The sequence below is a fragment of the Watersipora subatra genome, chromosome 4 (genome assembly GCF_963576615.1).
Source record: "Watersipora subatra chromosome 4, tzWatSuba1.1, whole genome shotgun sequence".
Classification (NCBI taxonomy): Eukaryota; Metazoa; Bryozoa; class Gymnolaemata; order Cheilostomatida; family Watersiporidae; genus Watersipora; species Watersipora subatra.
This window is the reverse complement of record NC_088711.1, coordinates 37,474,198-37,494,427: the sequence shown is the minus strand read 5'-3', so window position 1 is coordinate 37,494,427 and position 20,230 is coordinate 37,474,198. Positions and strand designations below refer to the sequence as shown.

The 20,230-nt window shown below is 35.5% G+C and overlaps 1 protein-coding gene across 1 annotated transcript in view; it reads right to left on the bottom strand.

The window, feature by feature from the left end:
* LOC137393613 (uncharacterized) overlaps window positions 1-6,924 on the bottom strand; it is a 31,319-nt gene extending 24,395 nt beyond the window's left edge. The window contains exon 1 of the mRNA XM_068080242.1: window positions 6,913-6,924. The gene's annotated coding sequence lies outside the window, so the exon portion shown is untranslated. The remainder of the gene's footprint in view (window positions 1-6,912) is intronic.
* Window positions 6,925-20,230: the final 13,306 nt, after the last annotated feature.

Below are 20,230 nucleotides of genomic sequence, written 5' to 3'. Positions count from 1 at the left end.
AAGCAAGGAAGTTGCAGCTGATGATTTTTATTGGTGTAGCAGGCTAAAATACTGTTTTCTGCTAAATAGTTGATATGTAAAAAGTATCTGAAGTTTCAGATTTTTAAAGAAAAGATCGGCCGATACTGATTCACCTACTTGATACCCATATCTGCACCGTTACCAATACCAAAATCGGGGCAACTCTACTTATTATTGCAAACAGCTCTCAGAGTTGGTGGCAATAAGTCAAGTGCCTAGACATTCGACTGGACTGAGTTAGAAGTAGGTTCCTTTACAATATTAACCCTTTCACTACCATCCATGTACAAATTTAGCTATCGGCCTACTGCCAGCCATTTTATTTATTACGATTTTGCTTTATATTTACACAATTTTTTTAACTTCAAACTCTATCTAGAACATCTTTGTTATATATTTTATTTTGCCAAAATGTTAACAAACAGTGCTATGCAAAAATTCAATCTATATTTTGTGCATTTCTAAAGCTATGTGAAGCTCCGATCGCTACGAAGCTAAAACGATCCTCTACAATGTTTCTTACTTTTACAAAACTATTGCTCTCACCAGCATCAGTGTCAGTGCTGCTAATTTAATTATCTTTGTAAGCCCTAAATTCTAAATTTGAATCAGTTATAATGTCATCAACATTAGTAATTCTTTGTTTTCCAACTCGGGAGGTACTTACGAAAGCCATAATAATACTAAATAGCTTGAACGTCAGAAAGAAAAAAAATTACATTTTTGATTTGGAAATTCCCAAACAAAAATTTTAATTTGCTTCATGAATTTAGGCTAATTTTATAGAGAAATTTTCAGACAATGTCACTATGATAAAAGTCCTGAAGATTGTTGGTTATGTTGTCAACAAATAATAAAATCAAGTTACTACGGAATTGCTGGGAAATTCGTAAAAATGCGCATACAACAGTCGACCATAGATTTCGCATAAATACGCATACGGCATTTATGCGAAAGGGCAGTGAAAGGGTTAAAGAGCAGCACATTCGCAGAAAGGCATAATTATAGCAAAAAGTGAACGCAGCCCTGTTGAAAACAGCACAGTGAGCACACTCAGTCATCTTCAGCAGAAAACAAAGTTGGTTTGTGCTTCCTTGGGCTTAACAGATTGTATTGCAAAAAGTGTTGAGCATACAGTACTGTTATGTGTGGTATTTAAGGAATTTACACACTCAATCACCGCACTAACATCAGTGATTAATAACTACTATGTTCTCGCTTTATTCCAACTATGCTAAGCGTTTGATTGCTCAAAGGCCAGCCGCCTTGTTTGTTATGGCTGTCAAGGGTTGAGAGTTCAATTTACAGAACTTGACCAGGATCTTTAGTGCAAGTCTAACTATTCTATTTCTAAGATGTATAATGTAGCAATAGAAATACTCTTTATTTTCATAAACTCAAAACCTAATACATGAGTAGCAAAATTCTAGAATAGAGCAAAGATATCACAAATAGAAAAAGCTAAGTAATATAAAATATCCTACGCCAACGGCCGTACATGCTCTTAAACTCGGTCTTGTACGTATACAAAGCTTCGATGTCAAAAAGAGGATGAGCTATTAAAATTGTTCTTTCATAGGTATTTTGGATAGCCTGAGGGCAGGTATGTATATGTTCAGGATTATATCTTTATGTCATAGGAGTTTGTCCGTGAGAGTGATGGTAAGTTGAGTTGTTTTTGGTGGCGCTTGGTGGTGGTTGGTAGAATTTATTGCTTCTACATCCTTTTGGTGGTTTCTGCAAGTGGTGTTGACACAGTTTCTATGATTGATTTCTCCAATTTTTTGAAGTTTTTCATTTTTGTTTGACGCTTCCAATTATTAGATCTTTTGATGTTTTTGAGGCGCCTCGCTGCTTGTAGGTATTGTATGCTTATCCTATGGTCTGGCTGCATTCCCTGTTGGTATGTCGTTTTTGAAATATCTCCATACAACAGTACATCAATGGTTTTAGCAGAAAATCGCGAGTTTCAGTGGCTCATGGTGGAACCAGCAGGTTGCATTTGCAGTGTTGAGCCCTGCACACTCTGTTGACTTCAAAAGAACAGTAAGTTGGCTTCAACTTCCACCAGTTAAGCTTAGGAGATTGTATCGTATCGTACAGTGCACTCGCTTGATTCGGCAGAACATAATAAGCTGGTTCCAGCGTCCTCTTATTGGGACCAGCAAGCAACAACACAAGCATTGAATACAGCGCAATTTGATGACGATTAACAGTGATATCATAAAATAGTGAAAATAGTGATTGCATAAGTGACATATGTCCTCTCTTGTTTACTCCAGAATTTGCTTCATTAGTCTTCTGTAATTTGGAAAAATATTTTCTGTCCTAAGCTCAAGTCTAATAACTCCACTTCATCTTCGATTTTCCCATTTGAACTACATATTTATTTAAGGTCACATAATGCAATACGATTTTGTAATAAAATATTACTAAAACGATATGTATTTTGAGGTTTATAGTCCGAACCTCGACTGGTTTGAAGCTCGACGAGTGTGTATATCGACAACGGTTGGTCTAATCTCGACAGTGGTTTTACTATTTTACCATTTACTATTCTCATGGTAAATGAGCGATTTATATGTAAACTATTTATTTGCGCAAAAAAATTTCTTGTGATCCATTTGATGCAGCACTCCCCAGCTCATGTAAGCCTAGCAATACTTTGTCTAACCTAAATATAGAACGGATGCTAAAATAAGTAACAATAATCAATATGGTTTACTGTTATGCTAGCAGTGTGTTATATTTGAAATCTAAACTTCAGTGATAGCTTTGATTTTTATTTTTTGAAGTGAGGACTAAACTGCGAAAGGCATTTATTATTATTTGTTGAAGATTAGTGCGTGAGAGCACCAGAATAAAGGATAAAATTATTGTAAAACTGCACCAGCCTTTGTCGATATTCAGACCAACCTTTGTCTAGATTCGGACCAACCTTTATTATTATTATTATTATTATATTTTCCCACTTAGACCGCACAGCAGGTGCGTAAGGGCGTGGGAACACGGTGTGTTTACACTAATAAGTGGTTTCAAAATAATATTTTTTTTAAAAATTATATTGTGTTTTTTCTATTTATTTATATATACATATATATATTTTTACATATTTTATTTTGTCCTAAGGATTCATCTTATCAGGATCTTAACTCTCTTAGTGTACGAGGCCAAAAGGACTGATAGAATACATTAGTTCTTATATATGGAGTATAGGTGTTTGATTTTTGGCGGGTATTGTATCCTATGTTTTCGCGTTTGAATGGTGGTTCTATGCCCTCGGCAGCATATCTTACAAACAGTTTGTGCCTACCCTCTCTTCTTCTCTCCTGTAAGGACTCAACACTTGTATCTTCTCGTAATTTTGTAAAACTTATCTGGCCCTTAATGTTAAAAATAAATCGTAGTGCTTTATTTTGCAACTTTTCAAGCTGTTAGACATGTTTATTTTGATAGGGATCCCAGATTTGTGAGGCATATTTTAGTGTTGGCCTTACTAAAGAAAAATAGGCAATTTTTTTTGTAGGGGTATCTGCAGATTTTAGCACCCTTCTGATCATTGCCAACTTCTGTGTAGACTTAGTTGTTATTTTGTCTATGTGTTCATTCCATTTTAGATCTGCTTGTAGTTGTAATCCGAGATAAAGAAAAGAAGACACTTTATTTAGATTTTGTCCACAGAAAGTATATCCAGGGTGGCTATTAATGTTTTTACCAATTTGTAAGAATGTGCACTTGTCAACATTAAATTTCATTTGCCACTTAGAAGCCCATGCCTCTAATGCAAAAAGGTCTTGTTTTAAAAGCGTTAATTTGTCACTCGTGTTATACAGTATTGCATCATCGGCAAAAAGACGACACTGTGATTGAAGACAAGATGGTAAATCATTGATATATATTAGAAAAAGCAAAGGGCCCAAAACTGAGCCCTGTGGCACACCTGAACTGACTAGTTTTGTGTTAGACCTCTGACCCTCGATTTCAACAAATTGATGTTGATCGCTAAGAAAGTCAGATATCTAGGAAAGCAAGACATTGTTAATACCAATATGTGATAGTTTAAAGATCAGTTTTCGATGATTAACGGTGTCAAATGCTTTAGAAAAGTCTAATATTATAACATCAGTTGTTTGTTTTTGATCATATAGGTGTGAAAGGTGTCCAACAGTATGAGCTAATTGAGTCTCGCAAGACCTATGAGGTCGAAAACCATGTTGACTGTCTACAAAAATGTTACCCTCTTTAAAAATCTTATGCAAATATGAGGAAACTATGTGTTCTAAAAGCTTGCACACTATGCTAGTGAGGAAAATAGGTCTATAATTGTTTGGTATTTGTTTGTTTCCCTTTTTGTGTATAGGTTGGACTCTCCAAGTTTCCAAATCGAAGGTAGTTTCGCTATTGCCAGAAAGTATGCAAAAGATTGAAGAAAGGCTATTATACACCACCAAAGCAAATGTTTTTAGCATGATGCCTGTCACATTGTCAGGTCCATAGGACTTGGTGGTGTCCAAGCTATTGAGCAACTGTAGGACTCCTAAGCTATCAATGTCAATTAATGTTTTATCAGAGATCTTTTCAGTATTGAAGCTATGACATTGGGTTCCATCATCAACTGTAAACACTGATTCAAAAAAGTATTGAAAGAATCAGCTTTAGCTTTCGGTAATTTGTCGAGATTGGGGCTTGTCTAGGTTCGGACTTGTCGATGTTGGGACTGTTTCCCTATTTTGTACTGCAAATTAGCGTATTGGGCACGTATCTGTCGTAAAACTTGACGCTCAGAATTATTTTAAATATATATACAGATGATTCCGTTTCTCTTGTGACGGAAGCTGGATAGAAACCAGAAGTTGTAATAAAGCATGCTCATAAGCCATTTGCGAGTGCCAATAATGTATAGTTTAACAACGATCTTCGTCCACGAATGGTTTAAAAGAGGAACCGCCGCTTTTAGAACGTGGTCCAACTATACACATTTTATGTTGCATTTACCATGCTCTACGCAGAATGCGCTGACTGTCAAATATCATAATAAAAGGTTGTCGCGATAAACAAACTCCTACAAGTCTAGCACGTGCACGAAATGAAGCAGATCACTCAGGTGAAAGCAAACTGACGCAGAACTGGTTGATTGTGGGGTGGCTAAAACAATCGATGGCTACGCGCTCCCTTTTGCGAAAGCGCACGTTTTGTAAGCGTAGTGTACATGGTAAACGTACACGGGCATACAAATGGTACCCCTATATGGTAGACCAATTACATGTATATGCAGCCCCCCCCCGTGCTGTATGTCTTTGGGTAGACTCAGAGCCGTATAGTTTCACACTATACAAAACTGTGGTAAACTAACATAATGCCCGCGTAGCACGAATAATAAAAAAATTTGGCATAAACATCAACATTTATGTATTATCAAACTTTTAAACAAAATTATTTGGTTATTTCTGTGTAGATTTTAATTAGCAGACTAAAAGAGGTTGTCTGATCACAAAAACAAAAGCGGACGACCGCGGGAATAGCGTAATCAATACATTGCCTTGGTTTGAGCCAAGGCAATGTAAGCTTGAAAACCGAATCTCATTGAGTCGCTACATTATAAATTTATATCACTATGACTGGAAACACTAATCATAGACCAATAGACAATCACTGAGATTTATATATACCGTATATAGACGGACTGGCCTACCAAATCAGGGTCTATGACAGATGATTAGTTGTGCCTGTACAACGCGCCGAGATTATGTTTATCCAAACCCTAAATCCCAAAACGTGGTTTCGTTGCCCTGAAATCTGAACGAATCTGCGTAATCCTGCTAACGACTGCTGCGGTGGAAATAGTGCTGAAAAGAGCCTAAAGAATAACTAAACTCTGCGTGACATAATGTTATATATAAAGCTATAACGCAGTTTGTTAATCCTATTGCGTGCTATCTCGTGTCTAGTCGTTTTTATGGTAATCTACCTGTATGATCAGTTATACTGCGCACAGACCTGCCAACCCAAGAGTGGGGCAATGCGTGAGATTTGGTTTTGGGGCAATTGATGTATCAATGATAGTATATACAAAATTGTGGAAATTGAGGCAAAAATCTCACGCATTTCTCACGCATTTTCATTTTTTCTTTGGGGTGATTGCGTGAGTCTCACGCCCAATGCGTGAGAGTTGGCAGGTATGACTGCGCATATTCTATATAGGCCTATCCACTTATTACAATATAGGTTGGGTATTTTATCTGATGAGGTCTGTGCATTCGTGTTCGCAATACAAGACTAAAAACTTCCCTCTGGATCTCTCAAGCGAATTCGACAGCAGTTTCAAGGTGGCTAGCAATATTATATATTAGTTTACACTGGAACGCATAATAAGAACATTTTAAAATTCCAAGTTGAACCCTGACCCTAAGATGTACATTCCATGCAGATGAAGAGACATATGCCAGCATAACAAGTCAGTTTTGAAGCAACGTTCTGTTTATATCAAGGATGTCTGTATATGCTTGCAGATCGCCTCTGTCTGTTTGCCTGGAACTTGATTTTATACTTGGAACTTTGATTTGGTATTTTTTCGTCTATTTTTGTATCCTGTCTTTGGCTCATGTCACGCATGCATCTATTTGGTGGAACAGTCATTTTACTAATGTTCTATTACATGCAGTATATGTAATGATTAATGATAATACATATATAGTAATACTTAATGTATTATACACACTTGTAAAGTCATGTCTTCTATAAATATACTCTGCTTAAATTGAACACCCTCTTGTGTTATGCAGTAAATATTGTGTTAAAATAAGAATTCGACCCATTTTGGTTTTAAGAGAAAAGCCCTTAATTGTACCATTGCTATACAAGTTAGCTAGTGCATAATTTTAAAGTACATACCGTAGCGGATCCTCTGGTTCAAAGTTATGTTTTCACATATGGGTGATGAGGTATAGTGTATATTCTATTCAAATTTATTTATGTTTGTCAACACCGTGAACCTACAATAAAACAATAACTTGATTGTCGGTAAAAGGTTATTGAAAGTATGTTAATTATACAGTGGGTCATCTGTAAAGTCATTGGTAACATATAAAATAAAACACATAAAATGAAAGATATAACATTTACCTTAATAACACATCCAGGAGATTGCTAAATAGTATGGATTCCCCTTCTTGTTGACTCTTGATTATATATGTATATGACATTGGCTTACTGATGAATACAAATTAAAGAAAGTATCAGCATTGAAAAACAGAGCTGAAAAACTACATGTTGTTGGCTCAAAGGCTGACAGAAAAAAGACTTCAAGCACACCTAATCAAACATATAACACTATGGCAAGTCAGACAGACCACACAAAACCCACAGACCACCCAAGATCAACAGATCGACTGGCATTCATTCTGGGCAGGAGCAGTGACTCATACAGGGTGTCTAGATTGTGAAGTGCACTATCAAATTAGGAAATTTAACAGGAATAAGCAGAACCTTACGCATACACTAACAATTTCAATTTGGCATTTCTTATTAATGTAGGATGAATCACAGGTAAATTGTATGAGTGAGAGCTGGGGCACAAAACGTATCATATTTTATTAGTAGCGATGTTTTCAGAAATTTTACAAATATCCAAGCAAGCTGGTATGTTTTCATTAGACACACATTCTTTTCAAGAATTCAATTTCATATTGCTGAAAAAATCACTGCACTGACTCGGCCACACCTTTAAACCCCTTCGCCAAATATCCCGGCCACCAGGATACTTGGACCAGGTGTGAGAATACATGGACCAACTACAGTAGTTGGTCCATGTATTCTCACACTGTCATTATGTCATTTTGGTATTATTGCTTATTGTCAGCTTTTTTACATTTTTATTAGGAATTATAATAAAAAATAAACCTACAAGAACAGAAATACTGATAGTAAGGTAAATAGATAGCTGGCAGGATACTTGGGCTAATGGTGAGATAGATGGACCACTGGCCCATGTATCCCTGACTCAAGTATCTTATGGAGTTTATTTTTACACAACTGAACTTTTGCTTAAAAATAACAAAAATTTGGTTTCATGCTTTGCTGTAAAAGGAGGGTAACCTTAAAGTAATTCATTAACACACAACAAAATAGCTTCATAATATTTACCAAGTAATTATGCTGCAAAAAGCTTATGGTAAATTTAATTGTTTGAGAAAAGAGTTTTACCTACCTTTTTTTCCAAACTGTTTTAAAAATAGTGGCTTTGGTGTCAATCACACAAGTACCTGATAGATTATTGACTGGTAGATTATAAACCATGAAGATTCAACTCAAAACTGTTCGTGAGTACAGCTGGTTCATGTTTTCTGCTGACTCACCTATCCCAACTCTCCCCTATTATGATTTTTAGGAACTGTCTCAGGACAGCCGTGATCCTAAAGTGAAGGCAGCCGTGAGAATCGCATGAGACTTGCGGCTCCAGGTGACACAAATGTGTTTATACTAGTGTTTATATAGAGTTATAAAAATGCTGTACAGTATAATAAACATAGAGATTAGAACAGTTGATTGATTGCAATTACGGCATGTGATGTGGTTAGATGATTTATATATGAATTGTCATGGAGCCGATACTAGGTTAGAGGTTTACAGTTCCTGTATTGTATTCATTCATGTCCTAAAGGCCTTCGGCCAATTGTGTGATAGATATGTTGAACTACAACAGTGTATGTAGAAGACTGCGACGTTATGCTGTACATTGCGTAAACCGTAAAGACCACCCATGCACAATAATTCAAAGAGCCATGCTTTTTCTTGCCAAAGCTATTATTTTCTGGTATGTATGTACTATAGATGAAATTGTTGGAAAGTCTCTCACTGCGCTTGATATTTCACATGGCGATGATTATTGCGAATGGAAATATAATTTACTACAGGTAAGTTGTGTTCTCTTTAGCTGTGTAGGTAAGCACGTTGAGCTGGTTTACTTAAACCCAAAGCAAACATAGTTATGCATAATTTTGCTATTTTATCACCCACCTAGAAAAGATGCCAGTAAATGTTTGTATTAACACTTATCATTGACCAGAATGTATCAATGGAAGCTTGCTAAGCATTTATAGTACTTCAAGCTAGCTGCCAAGAGTTGTTCACTCGTAGTCAATACAGGGTATGAAGATCAACATGTCTTTATTCTGCTCAAGTTTTCTGATAATCTATGGGCATATTGCAGATCAATACTGATGGAACTATTCAAGTTGTTCCAAGAATAGACATCAAAAACACCAAAGTTGAGATAACCAAGCAGTCACAATTTCTCAGTTCTGAAGCATATGAGTATATGTCTGTTAAAGTAGGTACAAAATCTGGGTTCTATGGATGCATACACTGTTATAATAGATATCTTTCTGTTACTCGGGTAGACTATCTATCTAGTCTAATGTAGCTGATGTAGTCTATGTAGTCTATTAGTCTATGTAGTCTAATGTTCCTGTCTATTAGGGTAGACAATAACATGCTACAGGTGTGAATACATTAGTATAATAGGTACACTCCTGTTACTAAGGTAGACAGTTGGCTTACAAGACCATGCTACAGGTGAGAATACACTAGTATAATAGGTATCCTTCTATTACTAGGGTAGACAGTTGGCTTACAGTAACACGCTACAGGTGAGTATACACTATCAAAATAGGTATCCTTCTGTTACTAGGGCAGACTGATAACTTGCAGGAACATGCTACAGGTGAGAATACACTAGTATAATAGGTATCCTTTTATTATTAGGGTAGACAGTTGGCTTACAAGACCGCGCCACAGGTGAGAACACACATATATTTTTTAGGGTGCACTGATGGGTTTCAGGAACATGCTACAGGTGAGCATACACTGCAAGAACAGGTATTCTCCTGCTGCAAGTTTGATGGTTGCTCAAGATGGCTTCGTACTGCATGTCCATATATCTAGCTCACACTTGACACGAGATGGGAATCACACTGGTAATCTTTTAAGCCTGCGTACCCCTCATTTTCAATGTTTCCTTGCTCTTGTTAGAGACTTTGCAACAGTTTGCCTTTTTCAGTCAAGTTATTTTTATTGTATGCTCATTTCAGTTTTTCATGAGTTCATTGGTTGTTGTGTGCAGCATGCTTATACTTTGGTTGTTGATTTATCTGAAGATTTATCTTCCAAGTACTTACTACAAGCAAACCCTAGTCTATCATATAACAGGTCTCTTCAGCAAGTACTTACTCCAAGGGAACCTTAGCATATCATGACACAGGTTTCTTTAGTAAGTAACTGCTGCAAGGGAACCTTAGCCCGTCATAACACAGGTTTCTCTATCAAATACCTACTACAAAGGAAGTCCTAGCCTATCATAACACAGGTCTTTTTAGCAAGTACCTACTACAAATGGAACCCTCGCCTAACATAATACAGGTCTCTTTAGCAAGTACCTACTACAAAAGATACTCCGTGGGAGTTACTTGTTGATGTTTTCCATAGGTGTTTGTTGAGCACTTTAAGAAATGGTGAACTACACAAATCACCAGCCAGTCAATGTCTTTATCGGGAGATAAAAGAAACTTCATCCGTTAATTCTGAACAGAAAAAAAATCAAAAGATTGCATAAGATGCGCTGCTCAAATGAGTGAAAATAACTCTGATAGGAACAATTCTAATTGCAGTTATGTGTATACATGATGATTATATTCTTTTTTCTTTTCAACCTGTGCTACTAGCTTTAGTACTATAACATACTATCTCTAGTAGTCTCACCATTTTTGCTATAACCACTGTAGTACTACCCCAACTAGTATAAACACCCAATTACCGTCACAATTGTCCTTTCTGAGCTTTCTCTATTGGTATATATGTATTGCTATGTATAACACCATTACTACTACACCAGAAGTACACTACTGTTACATTCTTTATATACCTACTGCCACTATGGCAGCCACTATTAAAAACATTTCCTTTTTTTATCGAGCAGCAAAAGAAGAACATTGCTGTAGCTCAACTCACAGAGAAGATTCTTTTAACTATTTTTCAGGAGTCATTCAGGATACATTTGAAGGAGCGCTGACTGACAAATACTTGCTGACAAAATCAAACAAATCTTGTAAAGCAGTTTTGTGCGAGCCAGTCTGGGTGCTACCACTACCTGTACCCGATGACTCTTTGTATCTGGAGGTGACAATAGAAAGCGTTCCTGAGATTCTCTTTACGTCACCTCTCAAGTAAACAAACATGCCCACCTCTTTGTGATATCTAAAGTTATGGGAGACTAACATAATTTTTAGACATCTTGTCCTTTTATTCAGCTATGCTAAATACTAAAGTATGTACTGTTTAAAAATATTTAATGCATCCATGTTCTAGTGGTCTAAAACGTCTGGTCTGTGAACAGAAAGGTTGGTGTTCAATTCTTAGAAAGGCCAATAGTGGTGGTAGGATGGGCATTCATCATTAAAATTACTCTTTTTGCTGTCTTGTTGTAACTGGAAGGGCATCACACTTTAAATTGCTCTCTCTGCCAAATCAACAATGCAGATTAATTTACAGGTTGTCTGCATTATGTTTTTATGTTAATCTCTAAAGAAGGCTAATCTCTCAAAAACTATATATGGTAATTGGAATAATAATTTGAAGAAGTGACAAACTAATTCTTAATAATCTACTACTGAATGCCTGGCGTAGCACAGATAATAAAAAAGTTTTTGCACAGAAAATTTAGTTTAATCAACATACATAATAATACTCACCATTCTAACTTTTAAATGAAGGTATTTGCTTATTTCTGTGTGTGCTATAAGTCTAATCAAGTTTATGCTATATATGCATTTACTACCTAAATTCTTTGGTTGCACCGGTAATGAAAAACAGCTTATAAACATTACTTTACTTACATTACTTTACCTGCTACATTACCTTTACACTACAGTACTTGCAACTGTCTATAAGCTGTTTTTACAACACACACACCGCCGGGCATTTGCCTAGTGAGACCAGCTGGTAATCATTACGTGTGTTGCAATGTTATTATGCGTATTCCACACGATGTAATGTACATGTATATCTTGACAATTATTGACCACTTTTGTCAGTTGAATATGTAGTGTAATGGATAAGCCGGACACATCCAAAACTGTAGGTTCCGAGATCCAATTATCTTCAAAGCTGATTTTTCGTTATTAAAACTTTATCGTTATAGCTGGACAGACGACAGACACCGAGATTTATATATAATGTATATAGGTTTAAGGTTCATAGCATTTTGGAAAAATCTGGACACGTATTTTTCTTTTAGTAAAAGTTTTTTTCTAGTAAATTAGTTCAAGTGTGTTAGAAGATGTATGCATGTATGCATCATTGAAGATTGGCAATTGTAATAAGTATGTGGACAATTATTCCATAGTATGGCAAGTAGTGTGGAATAGTGGCTAGCGCACTTACCTTTAAAACTGGGGTTTCCGAGTTCAATTCTAGTAAGAAACGGTTTTTGTTCCTAAAACTTTGTCACTATAACTAAACATACAAAAGACAGACAGACACTTACATTTATCATTGTCGAGGTAATAAGAAGTCTATGCACAGAAAATTTATTTTTATTCAACATATATAACGTTTACCATCTTAAATTTTAAACTTCATATCATGAATAAAGTGTTTTGCGCAGTTCACATAAATTAGGAGGAAAACTAAAACAACTGTAAAGGTGTTAAAATGTGAAAGAATTAGCAAGTAATAGCTAGATAAAGTATGATTTGTTACAATGGTTACAATGAACAGTGAAATGATACAATTAAAATGAACTTGAAAAGAGTAAAATAGAAATCATGAATATGTTGAATTAATAATGACAAAGAGTACATAGAAGTGTGTCTATAAAAAAGGTTACTGTTGTTGCAGAAGCTATTCATCAAACTTTTTAATTCGGCTTTACTAGTACCTCTTGATAGCTGATACTAGCATAAATGTAAAAATGAGATATCAAAATTAAAAACATCAATGAAGCGCACGAATTTACTTTGTCTGATGGAGCCAAGAGAGAATGTAGAGGCAATTCTTACGCGAGAATGTCCATACGAACGTTTTTTAGTTTTACAATTTCTGGCGATTACCCTTTCAATAACCAGAAATTGAAGATCGAAACTGTCGTACTGTAACGGAATATTTCAAATTGCAATGACACAGTTAAAAATTACAAATAAAGATAAATGAATAATGAATTTAAAAATAGCTTTTAAAAAAATTTCAAACGAAAAACAAATGCGAAAGGTAATAATAATTTATAATAAAACATACATATTTAGCTTTAATCGTGATAAGGATACCGTAGGTGAGCTAAATAAGATAATGGCCTAGCTTTGTGGTTAGGTGCGCGTAGTTGCATACTTGCAATTGTAACCGAGGCTCAATTCCAGTATGGTGGGGATTTTTCATTGCTAGACTTTAATCGATATAGCTGGACACAGGGATGACAGAAAACCAAAGACCAACAAAAGGCATGCATTGAGATTTATATAAATACCTATGTAGATTATGCAGTTGTATAAGATACATTGTCTAAGTATACCGACAATTAATTATGATATGAATTACAAATCTTGTACTCAACTCTTATGGCTAAATTGAATGTTAACAATTGCAGGAGTTTTCTTCACCTGAATCCGTACTGCGGCCAAGATTGCATGCTTGGCCCTTCCGTAAAACTAGATAATCGTGTGGCAGCAAGTTTGATAGCACGAGGTTAGCATCATTTTCTTTGCCTATTTATTTTCTCAATCGAGTATTGATTTTGTACAAAGGTTTTTAATTACCTACTGACTAAATTACTACAAACATGCATGATGTCTGTATGAATTGAAGGAGCAAATGTTATATTGCCCTGCATAAACGATAAAACAGTTTGCAAGTTTTACTAATTTTGCTCTGCCGCTTTACCCTTTCCTTATTCTATTGCTAGGCAGGTTATAAAATTTAATTTTATATTAACTTTTTGAACCCTGACAACCGGTACAGCAGCATCCACATGACTCTGTTGGCAAATGCTGTTTCTAAGCAATAGCGAGTCCAAACCTATCAAAATACATCTTGCATATAGAAGAAAACCAGAAATTTTCCATTTTTATTGTTTTCAAATATTTTTATCAACTTTTTTCGTTATTATAAAAATTTTATTGGAATGAAATAAAAAACATTTATACAACTCATTTGTTGGTATGTGATAGATAATTGTGATACAGATGATGCATTATGTGAGACTAACTATTATTTTACTGATTATTTAGAATCATAAAATAATGATGAGCGTGTGCTCGATTAAAACGATGATACTGCAAACATTTTAAAGGTTGACTTGCAACAAAATTCACATTACCGTTATTTGATATGAAAAGATTCACCATGTCTTACTCTGTTGTGTTGTAGGTGCAAAATATGTGGAAAGGTGATTACAAGCTCTTGAAAGCTCAAAAACGAACAGAAAATCGCAGCCACATGAGACCGCCGTAGTTTGGATTCCCTTTCCAAAACGGCTCAAATGTGATGTAGTTGTGAGAGATGGTTTCTGTTTACACTTTCATGCAACCTTATTCGCCGAAATATTTTCACAAATATACTTCACGCATTCAATAAAACCATGTTTATTGTTCTTACGCGTCTGTTTTATCGTCACCGTAATGCTGTCATTTTTAGCAGTGATATCTTATAACTTACTGTACAAATTCGTTTAATTTTTTAGCCTTAGCTTGAAGGAGTACATATCATTGTCTGATAATCATGACGAGCCTGTTGGTCACTTGTGATAATTGAAAAGTGCTGCAGAAATTATTTGCGAAGTATTGGGTCACATGATCCGTTTACGGCTTGCCGATTGAATAATGCCGAAACAAAACTAAAGTAGCGAGCATCTATATTTGATACGGGGTCTTCGGTAAAACCCGAAGTGTTTGTCATAAACTAGTTCTAAGATAAGTTTTATATTGACCTTTGTATTGGCCTTTCATTTCACGTGAGAACATACGTGACAAGACGATAACCAAATTTCGTAGCTACGTCATCGAAATAAAGAGATTCTCATCTACGGCGGTTTTTCGGTTTTGAGCTTTTAAGAGCTTGTAATCACATTTCCACATATTTGGCACTTACAACACAACAGAGTAAGACATGGTGAATCTTTTGATACCAAATAACTGTAATGTGAATTTTGTTGCAAGTCAACCTTTAAGAATTTTTTGAAATCGTACGAAATTTTATGATTTGAACCCCAAGAACTGTGAAACAATTTTCTTTATATTTGGTGACATTTGCTGTCTTGTTGACCTTGTTTTTAGCATATTTTGATATATTTAATAAAATTTTCAAAATGTCCCACTGTTTGACAAATTGCATTGGGATACTGACACACATTGACAACGATGCGCTGCGTTCAGATGGTTAAAAAGTATTGGAATATTTTCATTACCTTTCACTCATTTATTAGCACTAAGAGAGCAAACCCAATCACGATAGTATTCTACGTCTGATGCTATCCTCTTCTACCCGTCTAGGTATTCAGCCTATGGTCTCAACCCCATCTTTCTCGGTGTTGGGCATATTACCTTTAGGAATTGACACTATCCTTTTAACTGATGACCAATGGACAACCGTTAATCCTATCAAAGTGAGTAAGTAGTGACTCGTGTCCACTATCATACTTATCAAAGTAAGTAAGTGATGACCAGTGGTCACTTGTCATCACTTGTCAAATCTATTGAAATGAGTAAATTGAGACCAGTGTACAACCTTTAACTCTTAAAACTAAATAAAGCGTAAACTAGCATTCAATTTGAACTCTTGTTTTTTTTAGTAGTACAAGCACCTGACTGCTGGTAGGTAAACTTAACAACGTGGTTATCAATTAAGGAATTTTTTAAACTTACGTAGTCCTACGCATTCGTTGACCAATGTGATATATATATCTGTATATGTATATTTTTCAAAGTTTGTGTGTATGCATGTGTATATATGTATGCATGTCCAGCTATAGCTATTAAAATCTTAGAATTGATATTCCACTTACTGATAGATTTCAACTCGCGGAGATTGCTACCACAAGTTTAAAATCCGGGCACTCTACCACTGAGCCATACAAGGCGTAATGATTTAAGACGTTATCATATACCGTATAGCATTATGCGCACGCTAATTATTTTAGCATTGCACCCGCGCGTTACGGTGCCCCTGTTAAGAAATATTTTTCCTAAGGTTCAATTACTATATCTGGGGTCAAGGCCAATGCTTCTCATGCGGACAATTATATTATCTTCGTGGGAAGAGCCTCGACATTCTCTTTCCGTTCGGTCAGACAAAGACAGTACAATATCTCATTTTTACATTTGTACCAGTATCGAGAAGTACCAGAATTGAGAAGTACCAGTGTCGTCGTATTCAAAGTTTTCATGGATTCAAAGTCTTGTAGAACAGTAACCTTTTTTATACACACATTTCTATGCAAGAATGTTATTATTAATTCAACATATTCACGATTTTTATTTTGTTTTTCAGTTCGTATTAATTGTATCATTACCGAATCATCTTTTATTGCGATCGTAGCAAAACCGACTTAATTTAGCTATTACTTGCTAATTATTTTACATTTCACATACCCTTATATAGTTGTTTTGTTTTTTTAATTTATTTGACCTACACAAACATTTTTCTCATGAGATGAAGTTTGAAAGCTACAGTTGTTTGACAAAGTTTGAAAACCTTTACATTTGTTTTTATTTTCTTTTAAATTATTTTAATTACACAAAACACTTTTCTCATGATATGTAGTTTAAAAGTTAGAATGGCAAATGTTGTTATGTGTTAGATACAAATCAATTTTCTGTCCAAAAACTTTTTTTATTATTCGGGCAACCCCGGGTAGTACAGCTAGTAATATATATAGTGTATATATAGTGTATATATATATACTAGTGTATATATATACTATGCTGGTGTATATATATACTAGCTGCGCTACCCGGCATTGCCCTGGTAATAAAAAATCAGCTTATAAACAATGAGAGGTAATGAAGAGTTGCCTGTCACTTGTTATTAATTAACCTGGCACATTGCCAATGGATAATTTGAGTAAGCTTACTAATAAGAGCTACAGTTTCTCATGACTTAGCGTCCTGACCGAAAGCGTAGCTCACATATATCGCCCAGTGAGTCTGTCAAGCTCGTGTGGCTAATGTGGTAGGGTGTTGGATTGACTAATGGGAGGGTTTGAGATCAAATCTTCTGCGATTCAGATTCTTTATTGCTAGATTTTGATGGCTATAGCTGGACATGAATACACACATATACACATACATACGCACAAACTTTGAGAAATATATATATATATATATAGATGTACATACATATATGCACTAGCAGAATGCCCAGCATTGCACGGGTATTAAAAATCAGCTTATAAACAATAAGAGGTAATGTAGTTGCCTATCATTAGTCTGGCACATTGCCAATGGCTAATTAGAGAAAGCTCACTAATAAGAGCTAACTACTTGCTCTCGTGGTTGGTTGAGCACGCATAAAATTACACTACTGCTCTCTGTGATGTTGCGCCGTAACAGAGAGTGGTAGCTTATTTGCACTCATATATTGTCTGATGAATCTATCAAGCTTGTGTGGCTTAATTGGTAAGGGATTGAACTGCGAAGGGGAGGGTCCGAGATCAAATCTTTTGTAATATGGATTTTTTGCTCTAAGATTTTAATAGCTATAGCTAGACACAAACACACACAGACACATAACTTTGATAAAAAAAGTCTTTGTACAGAAAATTTATTTGTATTTAACATGTACAACATTAACCATTCTAACTTTTAATCTTCATATCATGAGAAAAATATTTTTGTGTAGTTCAAATGAATTAAGAAGAAAAATAAAACAACTGTAAAGGTTTTCAAATATTTTCAAACAGCTGTAACTTTTAAATTTCATATCATGAAAGAAGTGTTTCATTGAAATAAATTAAGAGAAAAAATAAAAATGTAAAAGTGTTTTAAAGTAAATATGAAATCATTAGCAAGTAATGGCTAAATATAGTCTGCTTTGCTAGGATTACAATGAACAATTATTTGGTATACACTTATATGATTTTAGTTCGTTTCAGTGTTGGCATCATAATGCGAAAATATCGTAGGTTATAGACGTGTATAGAGTGGTATAGAAACCCGTAGTAATTCTCTAATGCAATCACTTTCTGGAAAAAATCATCAAAATCATCATCATTGAAAATACCTATAAATTAATGTGCTATTATCAGAATTAACGAAATGTAGTGTGGCTGGGAAAAAGTCTTCGAAGCACCTGAAATAAATTGGGAGAGCAAATAGATGTAGATGTGAAATAAATAGCAAGTATGTAAACTACAAAACAGATGATTTTGTATTGATACAATTAATATAAACTGAGAAAACCCAATGAAAGTCGTTATTCCGTCGTAATCAGTACAACAATCACCAAATTTTAATTTTGAGAGAATCTACTGCTGATATCGTTTTGCTGAAAACAAATCAGCCCTAGTACGACGAGGAGGAAAAAGCATCGTGTTTCATAGAGTTAATAGAGTTTCAATTAATACACCATTTAGCGTGTGAAATCGAAAAAATGTTCTATGAAGTATATACTAGGAGCGATAAATTGTAAGAGCTTTCGTAGTCTTGTGGTTAGAGAATTGGATTGCAAGCCTGTGGTCGCAATCTTTGTGATGTCAAGTCCAGCAGAATGCAAAATTTTAATTCCAAAATTTTAATAGCTATAGCTGAACATGCCGAAGGACAGACAGACCGATAGACGACAAACTTTGAGAAATATATATATAAGTGTATATATACATTCCAAAGGTCGTCCAAGTAATACTTATACAAAAATTCAGGCCCTTGGTCCTCTTTTCACTGCAGATTGACTTGGAGGCCCTGAACTCTACTAGGAATGTGTGTGAGGGTGGAGATGTTCAGCAACCTTCTGTTACTGCTGCAGCAGTTACTGGAGCCAACATCTATCTCGCTACTGATGTATGTAGCTATTTTACTGGCTTACATCTCTTCATGTACATTACATAGGTAGCTATCCTTTTGGCCAGTGTCTCTCCAAGCACATTTACATATGTAGCTATCCTACTGGCTTGTATCTCTCTACATCCCTGTGTATAAGGGCTCTCTTATAAGGGCTCTCTGTATAAGGGCTTGTGACTGCCAACATGCACGTAAATTTTGAGATAACCAGATAATAGACAGATGTGTATTATTTTGCGAAAAGAACTGCAATGGCATATTACTTTCTCATATTGTTGTGGAATCTTTAGTAATGGCATGTTAGTTACTTATATAGTTGTGGAATTTTTAGCATGACATGTTAGTTATGCATATAGTTGTAGAACCTTTAGCAAAACATGTTAGGTACTCTCACAGTTGTAAGATTTTTAGCAAGACATGTTAGTTATTCATATAATTGTAAAGTCGTTAGCATGGCATGCTAGTTACTCTCGTAGTTGTGAAATGTTTAGTGTTGACATGGTAGTTACGAGGGTCAGTCAATAAGTAGGGGGAATTTTGTCATTACATTTTATTACAATAAGATATAGCTACATTTTTTTTTCGCTTTTCAACATAATTCCCTTCTTTTTTTATGCACTTGCTCCACCTTTCTGGAAGTTTCTCATTTCCTGCAGAATAAAATTCTGGCCGCTGGGCTCTAAACCATTCACGCACAGCTTCCATGATGGCTGCATCAGTAGCGAAGAGCTTGCCTCTCATGTGGTTCTTTAATGGTCCAAAAAATGAAAATCGCTTGGTGCTAGATCTGGACTATAAGGAGGGTGTGCTAACACCTTTCAGCCCAGTTCCTCAATTTTGGCCAATGTACGGGCAGCAGTATGTGGGTGGGCATTGTCCTGGTGGAACATGACATCTCTATTCTGGAGGCCGATTTTCTTGTTCCTTATGTCTTGCTTCACCACAGCCAGGAGCTAGCTTTTTATAGACAATATTGTGTGCAGTTCCATGTGAAATGTCATTGGTCTCCGCAGCATCATCTATAGTGAGTCTTCTATCAGATTTAATCAGCTTTTCCAGCTCAGCTTCTGTGTCTGGAGTTGAAAAATCCACTGGTTCACCACTTCTTGACTCATCAGTTATGTCTTCTCGCCCATTCTTGAATTCATCCGCCCACATATAGCAGCTTGTTT